Consider the following 12,455-nt stretch of genomic DNA (forward strand, 5'->3'; position numbering starts at 1 on the left):
CCCATCACATTTTACCAGAAACATTAAACAATTATGTGTTGAAACCAAAAAATAAAAGCATACCCACCATATCAGAAAAGTAGATGAGGGATACAGAAAATTTACACACAGAGAAGTTCAACAAGCACAGGGAAAGCATCCCACTTTAATAGTAATCAGTCAAAAATCTCTTTCCTCCTTCCCTAAGGCCTAACAGTATCATAAATGGGAATCTCAACAAGCAAATTCAACTTGTGTTTTCTTTCTATCTATTGTGTGTCAGACACTGGGTAGCAAGCAATTCAAAACCATCAACAAGTTCAAGCAAGAGAGGACATGCTCACCTCTACAAGCCCATCACTGTGGAGGATGCGCTGGGGACAGGGAGACAGCATAAGCTAATCCAAGTGCCAGCATTAGGATCATGCAGTGCAGGTGACAACATTTGCTTCCAGCTCAAGTCATTCTTTCCTTCAGGTAAGCTATTTTCTCTTTTTTCTAATTTAACTTCATTTGGACTACCAATATTACAAAAGTCCTCCCAAAGGGATTAAAAAAAAAAAAAAAGCTAAAACGTTTTCACAAAAACTGTATATGGCTTTTACTTTTCACCAAAGTATTAAATTCTAAAACACAGAGGTTGTGTATAAAATTGCTCAAGTTCAGGAGTGAAAATGAGCCATGTGCTTTGGCTGCTTGAGTTAAGTGAACCAGAGCTCAGTGGACACTTCCCAGATGAAGTCAATTCACTTCAAAGAATTATCTCCCCTTTAATAAATCATAAACATGAGAGTAAGTCCCTTTGCACGAATCTGATGCATAATGATGATGATGATGATGATGATGGTCATCTGGTCAACAGTGAGTTGCTATTCCTCACACAAAGGAGGAGAAAGACATCCAGGGCAGGATTCTGATCTCAGGTTTTCAACTACAGAGCTATTCTATTTTAAATGTATTCTGTTTTACTTGGTTTTGCTTTCTCTGTCTCTCCTCATCAAGTGAAAAAAAAAAATGCTAGGTGTTATTTTATCAGAAGCCCTAGGTCCTCTCATAAGGAAATAAGGGGCAGAAGTTCAGCTCCTCGGAGCTCCTCCTCACCTTGAGCACTCCCCTCCGCTGGTGAAGAATGTGACTGGAATCCAAAAGCCAGACGGCTGTCGGTAGAGATGGGCTCCAGCTCCCCGTGACTTCAGAGCATCATCAACCTCCAAGGTGAGACTCGGCTCTGAGAGAGCACAGTGCTCTGTGAAAGATGTATGTGCTTGTGCTTGGCTGTGACTCTGGGTCTGCTGCTTCTGCGTGGAAAGGGTACTTGGTTACATGGACTAATGCCACTGCCAATCAGCTCAGCTGGGAAATCTTCTGGAAAGGGGCTCAGGCCTCTGTTTCTCTTGTTCCCAAAGGCCAAGTCCTTGTGCCTGATGGCACAGTGAGGCCAAACAGTACCAAAATGTTGGTGTTTGGAACAGAGAAAGGCTTACTGCAGGCCATGCAAGGAAAACGGGTGGCTCCCTGGTGGCTCAGTGGTTAAAGTGTCTGCCTCCAATGCAGGAGACCTGGGTTCAATCTGTGGGTCAGGAAGATCCTCTGGAGAAGGAAACAGTAACCCACTCCAGTATTCTGCCTGGAGAATCCCATGGATGGAGAAGCCTGGAAGGCTACAGTCCATGGGGTCGCAAAGAGTCGGACACCACTGAGCGACTTCACTTTCTTTTTTGCCCCCCAAACCCCCAACTCCCCAGAAGATTTCAGCAAAGTATTTTGAAAGGCCTGGTGAGGGAGGGGGGCTACAGGATAAGCAATCCACTCATGCACAGTTCTCTGATTGGCTGAAGTAACGTGAGCAATCCTTAGGCGTCAGAAGGCCTGGGAGCTAAATGCTCCTGATCATCAAGTAGTTAATTTCTTCCATTTGGTGGTGGTTGTTAGCATCTGAAAAAACTCTGGAAATATACATAAGATACTATTATCTAGTTACTTCAGAGAGGAGCTAAGGCAGGGGATATCGGGGTGGGGTCTGCCCTTGGACAGCCCCAAAGGGCAGTGGCCCCCAATCATTTCGGCACCAGGGACTGGTATCTTGGAAGACAATTTTTCCATAGACTTACTTGCCTGCCACTAATCTCCTGCTGTGCGGCCCTGTTCCTAACAGACCCCAGACTAGTACCAGCCTAGAACCTTGGGATTAGGGACCCCTACCATAGTCCTGCTCAGTTTCAGGTTTCTGTGACTCTCTCCAAGTGAACAACACGCAACCCACCAATTCAGGGAAAGCCCAAATTAATTGATCCAATCGCTTGGCATCAAGGAGGCATAACCATGGTGTTCAAAAGCAGATACAGTCCAGAATCCTGAGTGGACCAAGACCTTGCCACAGTTGGCTCACTTTCAGCAGCCTAAGCTGTGAAAGCTCCAATATACTTTTCAAAATTGCTTTTGGAAACTCGCGTTCCAGAAAGCATTCACTCTGACTCCATTTTTACACCAGCTCTTGATTGAGCCTTGACCAGGTGTCCAGCATTGTTCTGGGTACACTGGAGACAGTGATGGGGCAGGAGCCCTGCCTCTACAGAGCATGGTACCAAGAGAGAGCAGTTTTTCTATTGGGGGCCACCTTTCAGTCTGCTGCTGCTGCTGCTGCTAAGTCGCTTCAGTCGTGTCCAACTCTGTGCGACCCCATAGACAGCAGCCTACCAGGCTTCCCCGTCCCTGGGATTCTCCAGGCAAGAACACTGGAGTGGGTTGCCATTTCCTTCTCCAATGCATGACAGTGAAAAGTGAAAGACCTTTTAGTCTAGACATTTATTAATCATTCTTCTATCAGAGAGGAAGAAAAAAACCCTCAATCTCCCCTAAATCCTTTCTTTGGATGATCAATGAAAATATTTTATAATTGAGAGCATTGGATGAAGACTCCTTTTTAAAAATCCTTCTACCTCTAATAAAGTGAGGAGGTAAAAGATATGGATAAGATAAGATTACCCAGGGAAAAGTTATTAGAAAATAAGTTAAAGGACCATATGTTGGCTGTTGATGGCTTTGTCTGGCTGCAGGTACACAGTCTGGGGGCGGGTTTGGGGGGCGGCTTCTAGAACCTGCTGTGAAGTCTCAGGGGTAGGTGGCCTCTGCTCAAATAAGTCCAAGTTTTGTGCCTTTCTGAGTCTTCAGAACTGCACTACCAAATCTTCCTTTCTCTGGACCCTCATTCATGAAAATAAAATCATGAAAAAGAAAATGACTCTGCCAAGAGAACCAGGAGAAGGAAACCACACACAAAGGTCATAAATGTTCCATGCATACCACGATCCCTGCACATCCTTCTCTGGCCTCCCAGAGCAACTACTGCCCTGCTTCTAGCACTGGCCACATCAGTTGCCTGTGAATATTTACAGTCTTCACCCTCTAAAATGTGAGCTTCCCCTGAAGAGTTGTTGTTTACTAAGTCATGTCTAACTCTTGGCAACCTCTTGGACTGTAGCCCACCAGGCTCCTTCTGTCCATGGATTTCCCAGGCAAGAATACTGGAGTGGGCTGCCATTTCCTTCTCCAGGAGATCTTCCCAACTCAGGGATCAAACCCATGTCTCCTGCATTGGCGAGTGTGTTCTTCACCACTGAGCCACCAGGGAAGCCCTCCCCTGCAGAGAGGCAATGCCAAATTCACCTTTGTGAATACCCCAGAACAAGGCCAAACAAGCTGGTGGATGAGGGGGTTTTGCCTGGCACTGTACCAGGAATGTCCAGGACCCATAGGAAGAGCTGCCTCAGTCCCTCCCCCAGCAAGGATCTCCAGAAGGTGTGTGATCCCACAGTCCTGGAGCAAGAGGGGAGTATAGCACAGAAGGAATGGGCTGCCCTTGAGACGACCCTGTCAGGAAGACCAGCTACATAATTTACAACATCTAAAGCAAAATGAAAAAATGCAGTTTCCTCTATTAAAAAATCGTTAATAATTTCAAGACTGGACAGCAGAAACCAAGTATGGGCCCCTATGAGGCTACATAGGTGCCACATTCATGAAGCCATCTCAGCTTGGCACCTTCTCTGCTTCCTCTATCCTTTATATTTACTCCTGCTGTAACACTGGGCTTCCATGGTGACTCAGAGGTAAAGAATCCACCTGTCAATGCCGGAGACACGAGTTCCATCCCTGGATCAGGAAGATCCCCTGGAGAAGATCCCAGGAACGGGGGAGCTTGGTAGGCTGCCGTCTATGGGGTCGCACAGAGTTGGACATGTCTAAAGCGACTTAGCAGCAGCAGCAGCCAGTATTTTTGCCTGGGGAATCCCATGGACAGAGGAGCCTGGCGGGCTATAGTCCATGGGATTGAAAAGAGTCAGACATGACTGAGAAACTAAACAATAGTTAAAACACTAACCTCTCAACTGAACATTTTTCTGCTGTTTTCCCACTTAACAGTGAGTCCTTTGAGGATAAACATCGTATTTTATTGATTTGTTTTCTCAACTTTTAATACAACACCTGACTGATAATTGGTGCTCAATAAACATGAATTTAATTCAGTGAAATGGAATAAATTAATGGAACGGTATGCCTTTAATATATCTTCTGGTCTAGAGGTTTCAGAAGGTTTTGTGGTAAAAAGAGGTCTGGGGAACCGTGATTTGAAAAAAAATTGTGATTTGGTGACTGTGACTCTGTTACTGTTGAAAAGTAGGAATTTAATTTGTTTTCCTCTTTGGAAAGTAGATGCTTCTGCATCTCTGCACCTTCTCTTCCTTCCTGAGCTACAAGACAGGGCAGAAAGAACACTCTGGGAAGGAAGAAGATAGATCCATTACCTTTTCAAAATCTTTTAGTCTTTTGACTGTAAATGTTCATTTTAATCCTGAAAACCAATAATTTTATAAACAACAAGAATCTATGTATAGCACAGGAAACTATTGTCAATATCTTATAATTACCTACAATAGAAAATAATATATATATAGAGATAGAGAGAGAGAGAGAGAGCCTATATATATATATATATATATATATATATATATATATATATATAATAGGCAAATAGACTTCACTGGTAGCTCAGTTGTTAAAGAATCCACCTGCAATGCAGGAGACCCTGGTTCAATCCCTGGGTTGGGAAGATCCCCTGGAGAAGGGATAGGCTACCCACTCCAGTATTGTTGGACTTCCCTAGTGGCTCAGACGGTAAAGAATCTGCCTGTAATGCAGAAGCCCTGGGTTCAATCCATGGGTTGGGAAGATCCCCTGGAGGAGGGTACGGCAACCCACTCCAGTATTCTTGCCTGCTAAATTCCATGGACAGAGGAGCCTGGTGGGCTATAGTCCATGGGGTCACAAAGAGTTGGACACAAATGAGCAACTAAACACAGCATATACATACATATATATATATATTTCTGAATCACTTTGCCATACACCTGAAACTAATACATCATTGTAAATCAACCACACTTCAATTAAAAAATATTTTAGGATGTTTTGCCTAATGGCTGCTTTTTAAGGGAGATTCCTTCCTAGAGCAATCCTGTGGTACCTGCAGAATAGTAAGACTGGGATCGATATGATGCCCTGCTCTGCAGTCCCTGATCTTTTCCTCTCCCTAACTGACTCTCAGAATCAGAGCTGTCCTGAGCACTCTTCAGCCAGGACTGGTTTGCTCTCGGTAGCACATTGGTATATTTTCATTTAAGCTTTAGTTAAATCATGTCTGTTAAGGTGTCAGTGACCCATCTTGGCATCTAAAAGGTTAAGTTAATGTAAAAGTTAATTTCCTAAGGTCCTAAAGGACAAAACCCAGGCAATATGTAGGGGATATGCATATGAACTCATTTCAGAAGAAGTGTGTTTGGATGGGACTATTCTGAGTGTGCTTGGATGGGACAAGGGTTTCTTTGATGACTCAGCAGGTAAATAATCCACCTCCAATGCAGAAGACACAAGAGAGAAAGGTTTGACCCCTGGGTCAGGAATAGCCCCTGAAATAGAAAATAGCAACCCACTCCAGTATTCTTGCCTGGAAAATCCCATGGACAGAGGAGCCTGGTGGGCTATACTCCACAAGGTTGCAAAGAGTCAGATAAGACTGAATACTTGACACATTCTGAGTGAACAGAAAGGAAAGGAAAGGAAAAAAAGGAAAAAGGAAAAAAAAAAAGACTACCTTTGATCAATGAGAAAATGTTTATAAAATCAAGATAAGCCAACTCATTAAGTCTATTTATTTTGACTTTATTTTATGCTGTCATATTGTCTAGAAATATAGGAGGCTAATGAGGAAATTATTCATATAGAAGCACTGTCTAATAATGGAGGAGTTTTGATAAGGAATTCCAGAACTGGTCCCACTTTGAGAAGTCTGTACTTACTAGTTCTCTACTACTGTATTAGTTTCCTATTGCTGCTATAACAAACTACTGCAAACTGGGTGGCTTAAAACAGCACAAATTTATTCTCTTGCAGTGCTGTAGGTCAGAGGTCTGGCACAAGTCTCACTGGGTTAAAACCTAGATGTCTGCAAGGCTGTATTCCTTTTAGAGACTCTAGAAGATGAATCCATTTCCTCACCTTTTCCAGCTTCTAAAGGCCACCTGCATTCCTTAGCTTGTGGCCCCTTTCTTCATCTTTTAAAATGAACAGTGTTGCCTCTCTCTGAACATTCTTCTGTAGTCACATTATTCTCTGCCCATAGCCTATAAGGATTCTCCACTCTTAAGAACCCATATGATTAGACTGGACTAACCTGTCCCCCCTACACTTCCTCCTACATGAGGTTGCACTGATCTTTGGTTCTCTACAACAATGGAGACGTAAGCTTCCCTCATCTTGGCCTGACCTTCTAATGACGGTCATGGAAACATTCCCCCTGCCCCTGCCCATCTGCACACCCACCCCAACCCCTCATGCCCTCCCCCCAAGGACAACTGGAGCCCCTTCAGCAACCACAGTACAGACATCCATCTTCAGGCAAGGTGGTGGATAGCTATAAGCAGCCACTAAGTTCACATGTGTTAGACTGGAGGAAACGGGATAATTTTTTTCTGGACATCTCACTTTCCTTTACATAAGCATCTTGAGGTCATTGTTGTTTAGTAGCTAAGTCATGCCCAACTCTTTGCAACCCTATGGACTATAGCCTGCAAGGCTTCTCTGTCCTTCACTTGAGTTCATTCCACTGTCCAAAAGCCAGAGGGTATTTGGAATGTCAACATAACTATTCTCATTGGAACTTGATGACTATGAAATACACAAACCTGGGCTTCCCTAATGCCCTAGTGGGAAAGAATCCACCTGCCAATGCAAGGGACACAGGTTTGATCCCTGGTCCAGGAAGATCCCACATGCCAGCAGGCAAATAAGCCCACAGGCCACAACTACTAAAGCCCTTGCCCTAGAGCCAGCGGTCGGCAACAAGAGAAGCCACCGCAATGAGAAGCTCATGCACTGCAACTAGAGAGTAGCCCCAGCTCATAGCAGCCAGCCAAAAGTGAACAAATAAGTAAAATTTTTTAAAATACACAAATCTAGCCCGTATTGGATTAATAGAAGTGTTCCAAGATAGAGAGCTATAACACTATCTTTTGGAGAAGGCAATGGCACCCCACTCCAGTACTCTTGCCTGGAAAATCCCATGGACGAAGGAGCCTGGTGGGCTGCAACCCATGGGGTCGCTAAGTGTCGGACGCAACTGAGCGACTTCACTTTCACTTTTCACTTTCATGCATTGGAGAAGGAAATGGCAACCCACTCCAGTGTTCTTGCCTGGAGAATCCCAGGGACAGGGGAGCCTGGTGGGCTGCCGTCTATGGGGTCGCACAGAGTTGGACACGACTGAAGTGACTTAGCAGCAGCAGCCGCCACGCTATCTTTATACCAAAATGTATTTTACCTCAGCATAACTGACAGAGGTCTGTAGAAACATGAAAATTCTTCTGTTGCTCTGTTGAAATATGAAACCTTTAAACAGGATCTAAAGAAATTAATTAATTAATAGAAAGTATAGCTGCTAATGTTGAAAACAAAACTGTAAGAGAAGAGAGTTCTCACTGATCTATAAGAACATGAATGTGAACGTGAAGTCACTCAGTCGTGTCTGACTCTTTGCTACCCCATGGACTGTAGCCTACCAGGCTCCTCTGTCCATGGGGTTTTCCAGGCAATAGTACTGGAGTAGGGTGTCATTTCCTTCTCCAAGGGATCTTCCCAACCCAGGGATCAAACCTGGGTCTCCTGCATCATAGACAGACGCTTTACCGTCTGAGCCACCAGGGAAGTCCAGATCTCTAAGAAGAGATATTTAAAAACTTGTTTTCTCTCTGTAACAAAGCAGATTTGGCTGACAAGTGTTCCCTTTCCCCACATTGTTCTCCATCTCCCAACAAAAACAGAAGTGTTAAAGTTCATTATCTATGCAACATTTCTGTTTCTCAGTCATCAAATAGATATTTAAATTAGAAGCCTTTTTAATACTGAAAATTATGAAGTTTTTAAGGTCTTTTCTAAGTTGTGTGGGATGCTCCCAGGGGATTTTGTCTCTCTCTCTTTAACTAAGTATGTCTCTCTGCTTCCTTTCAAGAGGTGGGAATGTACAAGACCATTTCCATCAACCAGATTGCTTCCAAATCCTTCCTGTCTCAGAAGCTTCCTCCTCAGGTGGCCCAGCTTCCCGGGAGATCTCTCAGGCAGAAGCTTGGGGTCTCAGGTCAGAATCAGCCCAGCCAAGGCATGGGGGTGGGAGGAGAGGGCAGCACCCAAAGTGCTGGGCCTTGACTGGCCAGGAGAAGATTTAAAATAAGGGGCTCCCTGCCTGGGGCTTCTCTTGACAAGTGACCATATGTGTTCCTGCATGTGTCTCTGAATCATTCAAAAACTACAGTGGTCAATTGACAATTTGTTAGTGATGAAGATAAAATACTAGATGCTTCAAGAATACTTTCCAGTTTATTACTCTTCCAAGGTGTAATGAAAATGAGGAAGAAATAGGGAAAGGGGAAGAGAAAAGAGGAGAGCTCAAAAAGAAAGGACATGCGCTTTGAGTATCTACTGTGGACCAGATACTTTATATACCTGTCTGTCGCCATCCTCCCAATGGTCCTAGGTCATCGTTATTGTTCCCAGTAACAGGGAAGGCAACTTGGTCTGAGTGTGTTTATGTGACTTGCACACAGCCCCCTCCTTAAGAGCATCAGAGCTGGGTCTATCTTTTTTCTACCATCCCTCAATGATTTCAGCTCCCAACGTCCACTCCTGGCAAGGGTTTACATTGGGTGGCCAGTTAGTTCCCTTGGTGAGAACTTGTCCTGACACCTAAGCAATTCCCTTGACACAGGAAGCAGGTGTCACCTCTCCTACCACCCCAAACCCTGGGTATCAATGCAGTCCACTGGCATGAAAAACTTCTACAGCTGAGAGTCTGAATCAGAGCCTCTCTGTCTCCTAAACACTCCCACAACCCAAAGAATTGTCTGGGCTCCCCCTCCCATGCACCCCAATGGAGTCCTGCCAAGCTCCAGCCCCTCCAGGGATTTCTTGAGGCTGAGATCAGGCCCTGGGGCACTCTCTGAGTTTTTTAAGGTTTCCCCTCAGTGGTTCAGAGTCGTCTGAATTTTATAGGCTGCCACTTGAGTGGGTTTACTACCGTCCATGGGCAGCTGACAGCTGTCAGGGAGGCAAGCCTCCTCTCGCCTATGGCCAGTCCTGAGGCTCATTCACAGACATGAGGACAGAGCCCAGACTGATAGAACATTCTAGCTGTTTCTGTGAGGCCCCAGAAAACTGGGTTTGGCTGCCTCTAAAGTCAGCAGAACATGCAAGCTTCTTGAATACCATTGGATCCTGCTACCATGAACTGAACACGGGGCTGGTAAAAGACTCTGGCCCATCCTGAGGATCACTTTGTTTCAGTCAAATATGCTTTCTTTCACACCACTAACATCTTTGAATTCTTCCCATGTGCAAAGAATGAGGAGGCAGAGGCCCTGGGATGTGTTTTGCCTCCACCTACACTGAGAAAGCACAAGGTGAGAAAGAGCTTGGTCATTCATTCATTCATCCATCCATTCATCACTCACTTACTGATTCAATAGACAGCTATTGAATATCTCTTCTGTGATACTGTGTTAGGCAATGTGAAAAATAAAAGAAGAGCTCTCCAGAGTATCCTGCCCTCAAAAAGTTTAGTAGAGGAGATAAGTCATGGATATAATTTCTTTAAGATAATATATGATTTTTGCAATGAGACAAGAAGAGTGGCATGTGTCCAGGGAATGGAAAGACACTGCTGCCATTTGGAGTATTTGTTTTTGTTTTTTGGCAGTACGGATAGCACTGTGTCATGTGGGATCTAAGTTGCCCAACCAGGGATTCAAATCCATGCCCCTGCATTGGAAGCACAGAGTCTTAACCATTGGAGCACCAGGAAAGTCCCATTATTGGCCCTTGGAATATCAGGGAAGATGTCTGGGAGTTTGTTTCCCCAAAAGCAGATCCTGAAACAAAGATGTGAGTCCAAGGGTGTGTATTTGTGGGGGAAGGGATCTCAGGAAGCACAGGGAGTAGAAGGCAGAAAAGGGAGAAAAACAAAAAAGGTACTCTAGTGAGTGCATTACCACCATAAGCATCTGGGGCTCACCTCCCTGAGGAGCCCCTGGAAGAGCCATGAACACATCTCAGCATCACCACAGGAAGGGAGGAGGAAGCTGCAGTGTTTATCTCGCAATTCCCATCTCTCAAGCTTGAGGGTAGCTCCTGTGACGTTCACTGTCTTTTCCTGGCAGCTCAAACCCCAGCCTGCGACAAGAGGATACTCTCCAGAATAAATTTCATTGTATACAGGACCAGCCTGCAGGTCTTTCAGATGGGGCAAGAGAATGGGGGTGGGTCACCTAGCCTACACTCCTGAAGTCTTCACAGAGAATCAGTACTTGAGCAGGGTCTGTCTTGGTCCATTTGGGCTGCTATAACAAAAATACCATAAACTGGGTGGCTTATAAACAACAAACATTTCTTCTCATAGATCTAGAGGCTGAGAAGTCCAAGATCAAGGCTGGTTCTCCACAGATTTGCTCTCTGGTGAGAGCTCACTTCCTGGTTCATAAATAGCCATCTTCTCACTGCAATCTCCATGTGAATGACTAGATCTCTTTTATAAAGGCACTAATTCCATCCACCCTTGTGATCTAATCCCTTCCCAAAGGCCCCACCTCCTAATGCCATCATGCTAGGCATTAGGTTTAAACAAACAAATTTTGGAGAGACACAAATATTCAGTCCATTTTCAAGGTCTTAAAGGAAAGATAGCATTTGACTTGTGGTGGGGCAAGAGAATTTCAGGTGAAGAAACAGCCTCAACAAAGGCACAGTTGCAAATAACTACAGGCCGTACATGGGAATAGTGAATAATTCAGCAAGTCTGGACCTCAGGATCTACAGAGTGGGACAGGGGGAAATGCAATAGAGCAGGTATGAGAGAGCTGGATCATACATCAACACGCTATAGGATCAATATGTAATATGGATAATTTTAAATGACTTGAGAAGTACAGGTGACATTTAAATAATTCAATCCCTGCATAAAGAACCTGACTCTATCTCAATGGTAAGCTATTTGACTTGACCAAGAGGCAGGCTTGAATTGAATCTACTTTGCCTTTGTGGCTAAAGTTGTGTCTATAAGTGGCCTCCTATATTGACTGTGAAATGCTCCTGCTGGTGAACTACAGTCGATCTTTATGATCCACAGAAGAGGCTGCAAATATGTCAGCGGAGTGACTCTTAGTATTGGTAAACAAATACTTCAGGGCAATGCAAACGAGATGAATCTCATCTCTAGGATATGTTAGGAATCGTCTTCTCTGGGTATATCACCTTTACCCTGAGATCGTGCCTCTGCCCCTGGGCTGCTCTGGAATCAGAATTTCTCCCAACAGTCCAGCACCCACAGGAACAATCAGCTGTCTCAGAGAATTCCCATGCCAAGAGTGACCAGTGCTGGGAGGCCAAGGGACTCTGACACACCAGCACCTCCTGTCCAGGGACTTTCTGTCCCCAGAACTGTTGCTTTACCACACGTTCGAGAACAAGGACACGGATTTGGGGTAGAGGCTTCAACAGGTGAGTTAGAGAAGGGCTTAGAATCTTAGCCTCAGGAATTCAGGTTTTAGGTCCATAGGAGAATTGGGGAGGTTCCTTTTCTTATCGGGGTCAGAGAGCATATATGCTCCAACACCTCAAGGAAAATCTAACTTTTTTTAAAAGATAATTTTAATAAGAAAAAATAAGTATCTATGTTCCTTAGTTCACAAAACCAAACATGTCCCCAAAAGGGATGTAAAGATGAATTTCTCCAGCTTGAATCTTATTTTTAACTCAACACAGGAACTTTCTTTTTAAAGTTGTTTTTGCTATGTATAATAAGAAACCATTTGTTGTATGAATTTTAACTCCCCTCACATTCAAACCAGCATCATCTTCTGCATTTGTTTGGTAAA

At 44.3% G+C, this 12,455-nt stretch overlaps 1 non-coding gene across 1 annotated transcript; it reads right to left on the reverse strand.

Annotated features, from left to right (window-relative positions):
- Positions 1-8,166: 8,166 nt before the first annotated feature.
- On the reverse strand, positions 8,167-8,238 carry TRNAH-AUG. Its single transcript has one exon. It is a non-coding gene; the product is annotated as a tRNA-His (tRNA).
- Between the last annotated feature and the right edge of the window lie 4,217 nt (positions 8,239-12,455).

The sequence above is a fragment of the Bubalus bubalis genome, chromosome 10 (genome assembly GCF_019923935.1).
Source record: "Bubalus bubalis isolate 160015118507 breed Murrah chromosome 10, NDDB_SH_1, whole genome shotgun sequence".
NCBI lineage: Eukaryota > Metazoa > Chordata > Mammalia > Artiodactyla > Bovidae > Bubalus > Bubalus bubalis.